Source organism: Papaver somniferum, chromosome 3 (genome assembly GCF_003573695.1).
Source record: "Papaver somniferum cultivar HN1 chromosome 3, ASM357369v1, whole genome shotgun sequence".
NCBI classification, from domain to species: Eukaryota; Viridiplantae; Streptophyta; class Magnoliopsida; order Ranunculales; family Papaveraceae; genus Papaver; species Papaver somniferum.
The window spans coordinates 214,818,403-214,835,164 of record NC_039360.1 but is presented as its reverse complement, the minus strand read 5'-3'; positions in this window follow the sequence as shown (position 1 = coordinate 214,835,164).

Here is a 16,762-nt window from a genome sequence, read left to right as displayed (position 1 = left end):
ACTCTTGCAACATGATATATTAATCCCCAACTTTCTTGCATGCTAGTTGTTAAGATATAGTCATCCTTTATAACCTAGGTTCTTCAAAGAACTGTATTCTAGGTTATGACTTTGAAGACTTCACTTAGGGGTTCGCGGATCTTGTTGTTATTTATCTTTGAGGTTTTAATCTTTGATTAGGAAAGAGATGGATATAAATCAAAAAGTTCCATTCTTCTTAGATTTCATGATTCCTCAAGATAGATATTTAAAATGTTCTTTAATTCGCTTGGATTGTTCTTGAGAGGTTGTTGACGATTCAGGATTCACGGTTAAATTAGAGTTAGTGTTCTGCATTTGTTAGGTTTGCTGGACTTTGTTTACTACAAACAAATTTTCAAACCTAGATTGAAACATATCTAAAGGGAAATAAAGGATTGTCCGTTAGAGGCAGATTAGTATCAAAAGTCTGCAGTGATGTTGAAGCAACTCTTAGGTTGTAAAGGACATCAACTAAGGGAATCAAGTGTGTAAAATGTTACGAGGTTCAAGAGGCGAAGGAATACGACTGCAATTGAATTATTTGGAGGGTTAAATCGGTATCAACTAAATTATAGTCCGAAGTCTGATAGTAGGATAGTGTTTGTAGCGGTTTTTGGTGTTCAAAGCTGGAAGAGGTCACGGGATTGTTTTGCAGATGCAGCTTTCCACGTTAATAAAATTTCTGGTATCTCATGTTTTTCCTTCTCCGCATCATATTGTGTATCTTTATAATAGGAATAACACAAGTAGTACGTAATCAGGCTAAATAATTTAAAATCTTACTATTTGAGATAAAAAAAAAGACTAGTTCTTGTTGAAATTTATATCTCGGAAGATAGATTGCAAGTTTCATACATATTAGAACTCGAATCCTCTTAATTCAGATATGACTAGGTTGATCTTGGATATTGATTTTTGAGATCGTCCAAAAATTATTATACACAATAAGGTACACATATCTTTGGTCTAAAAAAATTGACTATGGAAGAGAAAGAGAAAAACTTTACATAGAATCTTCTTCATGTGAAAAAGCAGGGGTATAACAACCTCAGCCAATAATTCGTTCGGAAATCTGTATGAATTAAACTCCAATTTAATTCCGAGAGCACCAACTTAAAAGAGAGACTCAATCAAGATATATATCAAAGAGATTTATCTCTAAGCAATTAATTTCCACCGGCAGATGGTCTTAGCTTATTACACAAATGAAATATACTTATATTTAGATATGGGTTACCTTACGTAAACGTGTATATTGAGTTGGATCGATAACAGTTAACCGAAGTTAGCCATATGAACACTTTTGTCTTAGTTGTATTCATCTAACACTTCTAGATCAAAAATGAATATCAATCAATCATGATAGATAATCAAATGAATCTAATTGTGTTTCAAATAGAGCTGTTCAATTGTTCACTATCTCATAAAATATATATATGAACAATTTGAATCGAAATCGGTTTGATTCGTAATCGCACAAAGTACTTATACAAGAATCAATTCATGAACATTAATCCATGGTTTGTAAAAATAATTTGCATTCCTTAAATCATAAATGTTTTAGTTCATGAGTATGAGAATCATACATTACCGATTTTAGAACTTCACCTCTGTGTTCGCAAACTAGGTATGCGAACAGCAACTCCGGACCTTGGCCTAGTCAAGACGTTCGCGAACAACTGTTACAGACTCAACTTAGGTAAACCCGTTCGCATACTAGGTACGCAAACAAGAGCTCCGGAACTTCTCAGGTAAATCCGTTCGCATACTAGGTATGCAAAAAATAGTTCCGGACCTGAATCATCACAATACAGTTCGCATACTAGGTATGCATACCGTGTTGTATCCAGACATGGGTAATTGTTGCAAACTCTTATTTAAGTCATTGAAACATCCTTGGAAGACGACAATGGTAATCTCACACATACCATTAGCATCAAGTAATTTTCAAGTGATCGAATATTAATACGAAACTTCCCAACCTAACATCAAATGACTGTCTCACACAAATCATATAAGATGTTCAAGGTAATTATCACATGATCATATTTTGACTTATATTTAGTATCCAACAAATAGATTATTTTCAACTAAACTCGTCAAGAATACGATGATCATAGATAAAGCAAAAATCTTCCAACACATATTTCGAGAAATTAGATAAGCAAGATAAACTCGGTTCGAAATATCAAATGTGTATTATGTAAAAGTCTATACAGCTATACGACTTAGTCTCATTAGAAGATAAAATATAATATACTTCTGAGTGATAAATACGTTTTTGAAAAAGCGGGGGTCTAACAACCACACCCAATAATTCGTTTGGAAATCTGAGAGGACTTACTCCAATACACTTTCAAGAGAATCAATTAGACAACCAGACTCAATCTAGATAAAAGTATATCAAAGAGTTTAATATTTTAACTATTAATTCAATCTGTAATCAACAAATAGAAATCTACGAGCCCGGTTGAATATAAGAGAGGTTAACTTGAACGATACCAAAGACCGATATTCAAGTGTCAATCAATGTCAATCAACAACCAAAGGTTGGATATTCTAGTTGATTGATCTTAACGCACAACCTGTGATATTTCAATTATATAACAAAATATAATGCGGAAAAGAAATAACACAGACACCAGAATTTTGTTAACGAAGAAACCGCAAATGCCGAAAAACCCCGGGACCTAGTCCAGATTGAACACCACACCGTATTAAGCCGCTACAGACACTAGCTTACTACCAATGAACTTCGGACTGGACAGTAGTTGAACCCTAATCAATATCACACTGATTCAAGGTACAGTTGCGCTCCTTACGTCTCTGATTGATGAGTGCCAAATAATGTATATATTTATCCCTTTTTGTTGGCATTTAACTCATCTTTTGTGCATTAATTCTACATTTTATCCCATATTCTGTATTTTCATTGTTTTCAAGAATAAATATTTTTCTTACTTAATTTTGCATTTTTAGGTAATAAATAAAGTCTGGATGAATTGCGAAGCGTAATAGAGCAGAAAAGTAGTGAAAAGCCGGGAGGAATCACGCAAGGAAGCCGCGAAGAATGGTGCGCACAAGACCAAAAAGCTAGGAATGGGCTCAAGAAGGAAGAATTGTTCTTAAAGAAGATATGGGCTTGGCATACCCAAGGCCCAAAACCCTTACCCAAACCCATTTTCTATATCCAAGCCCGTCTCGGATTTCAGCCGTCAGATCGAAGCATTTCAGCATCCTACGGTCGCTCCATCATCGCACATCAAACTCCGAAGCCCCCGCTTTACATCGCAATGCCCATCTCCATCTTGGATCGTCCGTTTTGCTACATCCCTTCATCCGACGGTCGCTCCACGCTTACCTCCGTATCGCCATTGGATCCACCTACCATCTTCCCATCCATCGGTCCAGCTTCGCGAAACATCAAAATCCTCTACACCTGCTCAACACCCTAGTACCTAATACCTATACCCATCGCCAAACACACCCTTCCTCAAACCCCATCGACACCATCTTCCCCCCCCCCTCTCTGCAACAGTACCACCATCTTCTCCCCAAATCACTCTACCACCACCACACCTAAACCCATCATTACCATCACGTCCTATCTCTTTATCAACCACTGATTTCTCCAATTTCTCATCTTTCTTCTCACTGAAACCCTAGGTGAGAAATTGGGGATATAAGTGATGTTAAAGCAATAATTGGAGCATGAGATGAACGAGGAGAAGTAATTGGAGAGTGGGTCGACGAGATGGAGTGAGTATCTCAACACATTAGGTAAATCAATTTCACCTAATTTTCTGTTTTTGGGAAAAAGGGGTTGGAACCCTAATTCTGAGAGGGGGAGTATAAATTTGTAATGTTTGGTGTGAGGGGGGATGCTCTCGGGACTAGCCAGTAGAAACTTGAAACAAAATTTTTGCAATTCAAAATTTCAGTCTTCTTATGCAGTTACAGTTGATTGTTGTGTGTATGTTATGTTTGAATTATTTTGCATGATGAATGCTTGTGTTTGTAACATGTTGAGTATGAGCTAATTAGCAACAAGCTAAGGCTGTGATGAAGCCTTGGTGCACTGTCAAGTGGTAAATTGCTAGGATAGGATGCCATATGCTTGTTTATCTTGTGCATTGGGAAGAAAGCAGTGCTATGATTGCTTGTGATTGATTGTGCTGTCAAAAGACAGTCAATACTAGGGGTATTTCTGTTAGCAAGCTGTTTTTCTTTCCTTTCTATTGTATGCATAGGACTCAACTCAACCTAGGAATATGCTATTTGATTAGGACACCAGGTGGAATCCAAGCCTTAGCTTAGCCACAATTCCTTTTCTTTTTTTCAGTCACTCAAGTTCAGTTCTGTGTGCTTTCAGTTCAGTTTATTTTCTTGCCTTTTTTTTCTTGCATTTTGAAGCCTTTTGTGCACTGAAGTCAGTGCACAAACTCACCTCTGCCCTTGGCTTCCAAGCCTTGGTTCTTGCCTGTTTTCCTTGCTGCTTTGGTTCTTCACTTCTGCCACTTTGTATGACATATTGTTTTGCCTTGCATTCTCACCATTGTTAGCTTAGGTTTCTCTTATAGTGCTCCCACTCCCTGTGGACTTTCCCCTGCTTTCCTCTTATATTATAAACTTGGCCTTGTATACTTGCAAGGTTCTGTGTGTTTTCCATACCCACACCAAGTTTTTGGCGCCGCTGCCGGGGAGTGGTGTTGCCACTGCTGAGTTCCATTAGCATCTCTGCCTTGCAATCATTGCAGGCCTGCTTCACTATCATTGCAACCCTCTGCTTGCAATCATTGCAGCAGATCATTGCACACTTGCCTGACTATCTTTGCAGGGTTGGCCTGACTATCTTGGCTGACTATCTTTGCACTCTGTGATCATTGCAGGTACCACCTTGGCTGTGCTGCTGCTGCTGGTGCCTTCTCTGCCAAGCTGTGCTGTGCTGTTGCTGCTGCCAAGCCAAAGCCTGCTGCTGCCAAAGCCTGCTGCTGCCAACTGGGCTGCCAACTGAAGCTGTCAACTGGGCTCGCCTATTTCTTTGCTGCCGGGCTTGTGCAACCTTTGCTGCTGGGCTCTGTTCCAACCTTTGTTGCTGGGCTTGAACCAAGCTGGGCTTCGCTGCAGACTGCTGGGCCTGTGTTGCTGAGTCACTTCAATTGCTGCTGGCTGCTTGAGCGTGAGCTGCTTAGGACGATCCTAAAGCCCAACTGGGCTGTGCAACTAAAAGGGGACTAAAAGCCTATTTTTGGGCTTCCCTCCAAAAACCAAGTAAGCCTAACCCATGAGTTAACCCACTTGGGCCTCATTTAAATTCAAATTCGGGCTTGTAATAATTAATTTAATTATTTATTTGGGATTGTAATAATTTTTATTTTTTTCTTTTTCTTTTTTTTTTTTATATTTGGGACTGTAATTATTTTTTTGTTTTTTTTTATTTTTCTTTTATTTTTTTTTCTTTTATGGGCTTGTCTTAATTATTATTATTGTTTTTATTTTCTTTTATGAGTTGTGCTAATTTATGCTAGGTTTAGTTCAAAAAATTTTCCAAAGCCCAATTTTAAACCAAAAACCAAAATCCCTTGTTAGTCCAACACCCATTCAAAACCAATCTTCATAACCCTTGTGGGCCAAATTGTTTCCGATTGCTCTGTCTGACCAACATGTTAGTTAAGGTACCTACTAGGACATGATTGTGACCTACAGAGACCAACAAACAGACTTGTTAGAATTAACCCAGACGAACCTATCGAAATTCTAAGTTCTGAGGGAGACAGTCCAGATCAACCAGAAACAATGGGAGAACCCCGTACCCTCAAGGATTATATGTACCCAACTAGAGCCAGTCAACCTTCTTGTATTGTGCTACCCGAGGCTAATGGCCATTATGAGCTGAAATCAAGCACAATACAGATGCTTCCTATTTTTAGAGGTGTTGAGAATGAAAACCCGTACCACCACGTGAGAGAATTCGAGGAAATTTGTGGAACTCTGCGTTTCACTCAAATGTCCGACGAAACCCTAAAGTTAAGGCTTTTTCCTTTCTCCCTGAAAGATAAGGCAAAGGCCTGGCTCTATGCTTTACAGCCTCAATCCATCATGACATGGGATGACCTCATAAAGGAGTTTTTCAAAAAGTTTTTCCCGAACCACAAGACTGCGACAATTCGTCAAAGTCTGAATAGCTTTGTGCAATTAGAAGGTGAGACCTTAGCTAGATACTGGAGAGATTCAATGAATTATTGCTCCAATGTCCCCATCATGGTTTTGAAAAATGGAGACTTGTGCAAATTTTGTATGAAGGTCTAGATGTGTCCACCCGAACAACGGTTGAGTCGATGTGTAATGGTCTATTCGTAGACAAAACTGCTGATGCGTCTTGGGACTTCTTGATTGAAGTAGCTGAAAAGACGCAACAGTGGGAATCCATCCGTGAAACCAGAAAGACTACATCCGAAGCAAAGGCTTTTAGGATTGAAGCGGATTTCGAGGGAAGAGCAAACATGGCATCAATAGTTAGGAGATTAGAAGAGTTAGAACTACATAAAAATTCAAAACCTTCCACCACTACTCTCCGAGAACATGTCGCTTCGTCTGTTTGTGCTGCTTGTAACGACCCCAACCATCAATTCCAAAATTGTCCCGATTTGCTTGCAGTCCAGGAATCTAGGCTTGAACAGGCACATGCCATGTTTCAAAAACCAGAGCATAACCCTTATTCACAGACCTACAATCCAGGATGGAGAAACCACCCTAACTTTTCATGGTCAAAAGGACCCACTCAGGGAGGACCATCTCAACCCAATCAGAGCTATCAAAACAATCAGGGATATCAGAACAATCAAGGTTATCAACACCCGAGAAACCCTCAACAACAATCAAACTCTCAACACAATCATATCCTCAACACAATACCGACAAGAGATTATCCACCCTAGAGGAAATGTTCCAGAGTTTGATGCAAAGTCAGAAAAATCTAGATCAAAAGATGGATCAAATGTGTGAGAGAGAAAAGGGTAAACTTCCGAGCCAACCCCAACAAAATCCAAAGAGGATATTTCAAACAGGCACAACATCCTGCACTGAAACCTCACCCGATCAAATCCATGCCATTACCACCCTCCGAAGTGGTAAAGTCATCGAGAACAACGTGGGCGAACCTAATGAATCTGATACAAATTCCACGCTGTCTCCACAACCCCAGAAAACCAAAGAACTGAGCAAGTTGGAAAATCTGACAATTCTACTGCTGTGAATGTCCCTTTGCCAACTCATTCTCCTGTTGCCCCATTTCCTCAAAGATTGATCTATCAACAGAAAAGTACCCATTACAATGAGATGTTAGATCTGTTCAAGAGAGTCAACATCAACATTCCTTTTCTTGAAGCAATCAAGCAAATCCCTGCTTATGCCAAATTCCTCAAAGACTTGTGTACTCAAAAGCGCAAGCTCAATGTGCAAAAACGTGCTTTCTTAGCTGAGCAGGTGAGTTCCATCATTCTGAACAAAACTCCACCCAAGTTTAGGGATCCAGGATGTCCAACAATTTCTTGCACTATAGGAGAACACACGGTCAATAAAGCGTTATTAGACCTAGGTGCAAGTGTTAACCTACTGCCATATTCTGTTTATGAGCAGTTAGGTCTTGGGGAGTTGAAACCAACATCTATCACTCTACAACTGGCAGACCGATCTGTCAAGATTCCTCGTGGAGTGGTCGAAGACGTTTTGATCAAGGTTGACAAATTCTATTTTCCCGTAGACTTCATTGTCTTAGACACTCAACCTGTACAAAACCCAGACTGTCACATTCCTGTCATCTTAGGACGTCCTTTCTTGGCTACGTCCAACGCGATCATTAATTGTCGTAATGGAGTGTTGAAACTGTCTTTTGGCAACATGACGGTAGAATTGAATGTGTTCGATATTAGTCAACAACCTGTGAATCTTGATGATGATGATGTGCATGAAGTTAATATGATTGAAGGATTAATGCAAGATTCGTTGACTAACATTCTATCCGTCGACCCCTTTCAAGCATGTATGGAGAACTTTAACCCAGATTCCTATGATGATGCATACTGTAGTGACGTCCTATCTCTGCTCGAATCTGTACCTCAAATGGACATCACTGAAAGGAAATATGAAGTGGAACCACCCTTACTCTCTGATTCCAAGCTTATTCCATCCATTGTTGAGCCACCCAAGCTTGAATTGAAAACATTGCCTAGTACGTTGAAGTACGCATTCCTAGGTTCTTCTGATACTTTACCCGTCATTATTTCATCATGTTTAGACACGGAACAGGAAAGTAAGCTTTTAGAAGTACTTAAGGAACACAAAGAGGCCTTAGGATGGACCATCTCAGATCTCAAAGGAATTAGTCCCACCATTTGCATGCACCACATTAACCTTGAAGAGAATGCCAAACCATCTAGGGAAATGCAAAGGAGACTTAATCCTAACATGAGAGATGTAGTCAAAGGAGAGATCCTGAAACTACTTGATGCGGGTATCATATACCCAATTCCCGATAGCAAATGGGTTAGTCCCATTCAAGTTGTGCCTAAGAAGTCAGGCATTACTGTAGTTCAGAACGACAAGAATGAATTAGTCCCTACTCGTACAACCACAGGATGGCGAGTATGCATCGACTACAGGAAGTTGAACACAGTAACAAGGAAGGATCACTTCCCGCTCCCTTTCATTGACCAAATGCTAGAACGTGTGTCTGGACACAGTCACTACTGTTTTCTAGATGGCTTTTCCGGTTATAACCAAATTCACATTGCTCCGAAGATCAGGAAAAAACTACATTCACGTGTCCATTTGGGACGTTTGCTTATAGACGTATGCCCTTCGGGTTGTGTAATGCACCTGCTACTTTTCAGCGTTGCATGATGAGCATTTTTTCTGACATGATAGATAGTTTTCTCGAGATCTTTATGGATGATTTCTCTGTTTTTGGTTCCTCGTTTGACGAATGTTTGAAGCATCTTGCCCTCGTGATATCCAGATGTAAAGAAAAGAACCTTGTTCTAAATTGGGAAAAATGCCATTTTATGGTGAATTCAGGAATAGTTCTAGGACACATCATCTCAGAAAAAGGAATTGAAGTGGATAAAGCTAAAGTTGACCTCATTCAACATCTACCACAACCTTGCTCTGTGAAGGAGATCAGATCATTTCTAGGTCATGCTGGTTTTTACCGGCGATTCATCAAAGATTTCAGCAAAATCTCCAGACCTCTGTGCAGTCTTCTCTCCAAAGATGTTGCCTTCAATTTCGATGCTGCTTGTGTGAAGGCATGGGAGGAATTAAAAACCCTTCTCACCACCGCTCCTATAGTCCGACCACCCGATTGGAACTTCCGTTCGAACTCATGTGTGATGCCTCTGATTATGCTGTTGGTGCTGTTTTAGGACAGCGAGTTGATAGACTACCATATGTGATATACTATGCTAGCAAAACCCTTAATGATGCCCAACTCAATTATTCAACTACCGAGAAGGAATTGCTTGCCGTCGTTTTCGCATTAGACAAGTTTAGATCTTATCTGATAGGGTCTAAGATCATCATATACACAGACCATGCGGCTTTGAAGTATCTTCTTTCCAAGAAGGATGCTAAAGCTCGCCTTATTCGATGGATACTCTTATTACAGGAATTCGATCTCGAAATCCGTGATAAGAAAGGTTGTGAGAATGTGGTTGCTGATCATTTGTCTAGATTAACTTTAGAGTCTATTGATAATGTGAGCTGATTAGAGAATCATTCCCAGATGAACAGCTGATGTCTATCTCAGACCTTCCTTGGTTTGCTGATATTGTTAACTACCTCGCTACAGGTAGGATGCCCTCACGTTGGTCGAGACAAGACCGCTCTAAATTCCTGGCTGAAGTCAAACATTTCCTTTGGGATGACCCATATTTGTTTAGTAGTACTGCCCGACCAAATCATTAGGAGATGTGTCCCCAACTGAACAGAAAGATGTGATATCTTTCTGTCATGACCAAGCATGTGGAGGCCATTTCAGTGCCAAGAAAACCGCTGCAAAGATCTTGCAGTGTGGATTCTATTGGCCATCATTGTTCAAGGATTGCCATGATTATTGTGTTGCTTGTGAACGCTGTCAAAAGCTAGGAAGCATTTCGAGGAGAAACATGATGCCATTGAACCCCATTTTGATTGTGGAGATTTTTGATGTTTGGGGGATAGACTTCATGGGTCCATTTCCCATGTCTGACAGCAAGTTGTACATCCTAGTCGCAGTTGATTACGTTCTAAGTGGGTAGAAGCCATAGCAACCAGAACAAATGACCACAAGGTGGTACTTTCATTTCTAAAGGAGAACATATTTTCACGTTTTGGTACCCCTAGAGCTATCATCAGTGACGGTGGCTCACATTTCTGCAATAGGCACTTCGAGTCTTTAGTACGCAAGTATGGAATAACTCACAAGGTTGCTACTCCGTACCACCCTCAGACCAGTGGACAAGTGGAAGTGTCTAATAGGGAAATCAAGCACATTCTGGAGAAGACGGTCAACCCGTCTAGGAAAGATTGGTCATTGAGATTGAATGATGCTTTGTGGGCCTATAGAACAGCTTATAAGACACCAATTGGCATGTCCCCTATCGTCTAGTGTATGGAAAGCCGTGCCATCTACCTGTGGAATTAGAACATCGTGCCTACTGGGCAATCAAAGAGCTGAACTTTTCTCTGGACGAAGCTGGAATTCAAAGGAAACTTCAACTCAACGAGTTGGAAGAATTGAGAAATGAGGCTTATGATAGTGCCAAGTTATATAAGCAGAAGATGAAGATGTTTCATGATAAGCGTATTCTGCGCAAATCCTTCACTCCTGGTCAGAAAGTCTTGCTGTATGACTCCCGATTACATCTTTTTCCAGGAAAACTGCGTTCCAGATGGAAGGGTCCGTACCTAGTACGCACAGTTTTTCCTCATGGAGCTGTAGAGCTGGAGGATGTCTCCAACAAGAACGTTTTCAAAGTCAACGGGCAGAGATTAAAGCCATTCCTTGAGCCATTTCCACCCGACATTGAAACAACCAACCTGGAGGACCCAGTCTATGTGGACTAAACTGGTCCACTCTTTCCCTAAAAACCAAAATTTTTCGTTTTCCCATCAAAACCAAATGTTTCCCAACAAAACCAAATTTTTTCCAAAAAGTCCAATCCCATTAAAAACCAAATTTTCTTGTAGATAATGTGTTAGTTAAATTTCCTTTTGTATATATTTTGTGCTCATCCATTGTGACTCCTAATATGATGGATTTTTGCCTTGAATAACGGAGTTTTAATCGAGCTTTCGCCGTACAATCGGGTATTCTCTCTCCTTTTACTCTACTCAGCATGTTCCTCTTCATATATTGTTTTATAATTCTTTCCATATTTTGAAACATTGAGGACAATGTTTAGTTTAGGTTTGGGGGTATAGAGTAGATACCATGATAATTGCTATAATTGAAAACGAACTCCTTCTTCTTTTGAAAAAATTGAAAAATTCAAAAAAAATTAAAAATTAAAAAAAAAAATAAAAATGGAGCTCATTTACCTTGAAATGTTGACTCTTGTGCAAATATGTAATTATTAGGAGTCTTAGTCTAGATATTTAGGCACCCTGATTCTAGCACAATTCACATAGTGATAAGAAATTTGCACGCGCACGATCTACCAATACATGTATGGCCTCGATCTTCAAGGTGTTTGATAGGAAGTTACGATTGCCAATCACTTTAGAATACTGAACGAAACTTGACTAGCTTGTTCTTTGGTTGGTTGGGATAGAAGGTGGAGGTTACATTAAGAAAGACAACCATCGAATTTAACTGGGTGCATCAAAAAGGGCTACCTCTTGCAAAGTGTCATGTAATTTTTGTTTCCTTTTGTATATGTATCAAAAGTGTTTCCTTGTTCAAAAAAAAAAAAAAAAAAAAAAAAAAAAAAAACGATGTATATATTCAGAAAAAAAAAAAAAAAAAAAATCAGAAAAATACAAAAATCAATCAAGTATTTATCAATTCCATCTCTCTTGTTCCAAAAATAAAAGAGAGTAGTCAATGTAAATAAGAGTCATGTAAAGTCATCTTTGTGTTTTATTGTAATAAGCAAGGAGGGTGTATGCCATTGATGTACAACGCGAGTAATTGTGAAATACCTCCAACTCATTCACAATTCTCGTAAAGTCCGGACAGCTAGCTAGATTTCGACCTCAGTTCTTAGCCTGAGAAACTATCTCTTGGTGATTAGTAGTCATAACTTCAGATCTTTCTTTACACATGTGTAGATACACTTTACACTCTTATCACATGTCTTTTTTTGTTATCAGTGCTAGGATTGTGCCTTTGATAGCTAGATTGACATCTCCATTTTGCTGTGAGCTTAAACTGTTTTGCACATGTCACATTTGATGGAATCTGAGCTTATATTTTGACCTAGAACTTTGTAGGTACGTTCTAAGCAAACCTTCACGAGACTTAACTCGTCCACTAGGGACACTTAGTGGTTTAAAAGGCTTAGTGCATACGCTAAATGCATTCGAGAGACCAGCGACAGTGGTATAGTTAGGATTTCCTTAGTTTTGTTTTACTTGAGGACAAGTAAAATTCAGGTTTGGGGGTATTTGATGAGTACCAAATAATGTATATATTTATCCCTTTTTGTTGCATTTAACTCATCTTTTGTGCATTAATCTACATTTATCCCATATTCTGTATTTTCATTGTTTTCAAAATAAATATTTTTCTTACTTACTTTTGCATTTTGGTAATAAATAAAGTCTGGATGAATTGCGAAGCGGAATAGAGCAGAAAAGTAGTGAAAAGCCGGGAGGAATCACGCAAGGAAGCCGCGAAGAATGGTGCGCACAAGACCAAAAAGCTAGAATGGGCTCAAGAAGGAAGAATTGTTCTTAAGAAGATATGGGCTTGGCATACCCAAGGCCCAAAACCCTTACCCAAACCCATTTTCTATATCCAAGCCCGTCTCGGATTTCAGCCGTCAGATCGAAGCATTTCAGCATCCTACGGTCGCTCCATCATCGCACATCAAACTCCGAAGCCCCCGCTTTACATCGCAACGCCCATCTCCATCTTGGATCGTCCGTTTTGCTACATCCCTTCATCCGACGGTCGCTCCACGCTTACCTCCTTATCGCCATTGGATCCACCTACCATCTTCCCATCCATCGGTCCAGCTTCGCGAAACATCAAAATCCTCTACACCTGCTCAACACCCTAGTACCTAATACCTATACCCATCGCCAAACACACCCTTCCTCAAACCCCATCGACACCATCTTCCCCCCCCTCTCTGCAACAGTACCACCATCTTCTCCCCAAATCACTCTACCACCACCACACCTAAACCCATCATTACCATCACGTCCTATCTCTTTATCAACCACTGATTTCTCCAATTTCTCATCTTTCTTCTCACTGAAACCCTAGGTGAGAAATTGGGGATATAAGTGATGTTAAAGCAACAATTGGAGCATGAGATGAACGAGGATAAGTAATTGGAGAGTGGGTCGACGAGATGGAGTGAGTATCTCAACACATTAGGTAAATCAATTTCACCTAATTTTCTGTTTTTGGGAAAAAGGGGTTGGAACCCTAATTCTGAGAGGGGGAGTATAAATTTGTAATGTTTGGTGTGAGGGGGGATGCTCTCGGGACTAGCCAGTAGAAACTTGATACAAAATTTTTGCAATTCAAAATTTCAGTCTTCTTATGCAGTTACAGTTGATTGTTGTGTGTATGTTATGTTTGAATTATTTTGCATGATGAATGCTTGTGTTTGTAACATGTTGAGTATGAGCTAATTAGCAACAAGCTAAGGCTGTGATGAAGCCTTGGTGCACTGTCAAGTGGTAAATTGCTAGGATAGGATGCCATATGCTTGTTTATCTTGTGCATTGGGAAGAAAGCAGTGCTATGATTGCTTGTGATTGATTGTGCTGTCAAAAGACAGTCAATACTAGGGGTATTTCTGTTAGCAAGCTGTTTTTCTTTCCTTTCTATTGTATGCATAGGACTCAACTCAACCTAGGAATATGCTATTTGATTAGGACACCAGGTGGAATCCAAGCCTTAGCTTAGCCACAATTCCTTTTCTTTTTTTCAGTCACTCAAGTTCAGTTCTGTGTGCTTTCAGTTCAGTTTATTTTCTTGCCTTTTTTTTCTTGCATTTTGAAGCCTTTTGTGCACTGAAGTCAGTGCACAAACTCACCTCTGCCCTTGGCTTCCAAGCCTTGGTTCTTGCCTGTTTTCCTTGCTGCTTTGGTTCTTCACTTCTGCCACTTTGTATGCCATATTGTTTTGCCTTGCATTCTCACCATTGTTAGCTTAGGTTTCTCTTATAGTGCTCCCACTCCCTGTGGACTTTCCCCTGCTTTCCTCTTATATTATAAACTTGGCCTTGTATACTTGCAAGCTTCTGTGTGTTTTCCATACCCACACCACTGATCCCAGCAGGATACTATGCACTTGATTCCCTTAGTTGATCTCATCTACAACCAAGAGTTGCTACGACCCAAAGTCGAAGACTTGATAAACAAATATGTCTCACACAGAAAAGTCTATATGATTGAATAAATCTGTCTCCCACAGAATACCCAAGAGTTTTTGTTCCGTTTTTTGATAAATTAAGGTGAACATGAACCAATTGATAAACCATACTTATATTCCCGAAGAACATCTTAATATTATCAATCACCTCACAATAATCTAAATCGTAAGATGGCGAAACTATATATTGTGGAATCACAAACGATGAGACGAAGATGTTTGTGATCACGTTTTATCTTGCCTATCAGAGAAATTAATCTCGAGCAAATCTTAGATAAGATAGTACTCAAACGATAGAATCGGGCAAGATCAGAACACGGAACTACAAGAGAAATAGTTGGTTCTGGCTTCACAATCCTAATGAAGTCTTTCAAGTCGTTAACCTACAAGGTTTAGGAAAACCTAGGGTTAAAGGAGAATCGACTCTAGCTTATGCAACTAGTAACACACAGGAGGTGTGGGGATTAGGTTTCCCAGTTGCTAGAGTTCTCCTTTATATAGTTTTCAAATCAGGGTTTGTAATCCAAGTTACCTTGGTAACAAATCATTCAATATTCACCGTTAGATGAAAAACCTTATTTAACCAAGATAATATCTTTCAACCGTTAGATCGAACTTAGGTTGTTACACACAAATGAAATGTACCCTCATTTAGGTTTATGAACCGTACCCAAACGTGTACACCTATGTTGGCTCAACAATGTTCAACCGAAGTTAGCCATATGATAGCTCTCATATCAACCATATTCATCTTATCCATAACTAGTTCAAATGACTCAAATGGAACTAGTTAAAGAGTCGTTCAATTGCTATATTATCATAGAAGTATACAAGAACACAATCGAAACAAAATCGGATTATAGCCACTGTTTGCAAAGATTGCATTCCATATTATATAAATGTTTAAGTTCATGTACACAACCGATTTTAGAAAGTAACCCACTCAAGTACGCAAACGGGTACGCATACTTGAGTATCCGAACTTGATTTTGGTTACGCCAGTACGCGTACGGGTGCGCATACTTCAACATATTCCAAACTCCAGCAGATTTTCACGGACGTGAACTTTCCGCCGGTATGCGTACGGGTACGCATACTTGGCCAGACATAAGTAACCACCAGTACGCGTACGGGTACGCATATTTCAGGTTCCCGGTTTTGGACTTGTACACTAATGTGATTAACACACTATGCTTATATCCAAACATGGTTACATGATTCTAAACTCTTTATTTCAATCATTTGAAACTTTCTTAGAGGACGTTATATATTTGTTGTTCACAAACTATTTTTTGTCAAAGCGATTTTCAAGTTATTGAAATTATCATACGAAACATTCCAAGACAACACCAAATGATTTTATCACACAAACCATGTAAGATGTGACTTGACAACTTTCATATGATCTTATTCGGACTTTCTTAACGAATGTAAGATGAATTCGGCCGAAGCGAAAGCTTTCCAACACATACTCCGAGAAATATATAAGTGAGATAGACTCAGCTCGAAATCTCAAATGTGTATAATAGAAAACTATATCGTAACACGTCTTATGCCTCAATATAGGAGATAGAGTAGAAATAGACTTTCCAAGTGATAGATAAGTTTCAGTCTCCATATACCCTTTGTCGATGAAGTTCCACAAGCTCCCCTTAGTAGTTCTTAGTCTTCAAGAGATGAACGCCGTGAATTCTAAATCTCAACTACACAATCTATGTACTAGTTCTGAGACATCTAAATAGGCTATAAATCAAGACTCATAGTTTTGATCACTAACATTGACAAACATGCTTGAGATAGCAACACATGCAAGTTCGACCGAGCAATGCTCTAACAGTTTTAGTCTCCACATACCTTTTGTTGATGAAGTTCCTCCAAGCTCCTCAGTAGATATTCTTCTTCAATTGGTGAACGTCTTGAAGTATAAGGCTCAACTACACAATTTATCCTAATCCCAGACATAGCTATAAGTAGACTAGAAATCAAGTATATAGTTTTGATCAATTAAGCTTGACAAACAAGCTTGAGATAGCATCGCTTGCGAGTTAGACCGAGAAGTGCTCTAACATCATGGATCTTTGCTTTGATCTACTTGTGCTTGTATTAGGTTTGTGCATAAAGGTTCCCCAGCGAAAAAATTGGTGATGTACT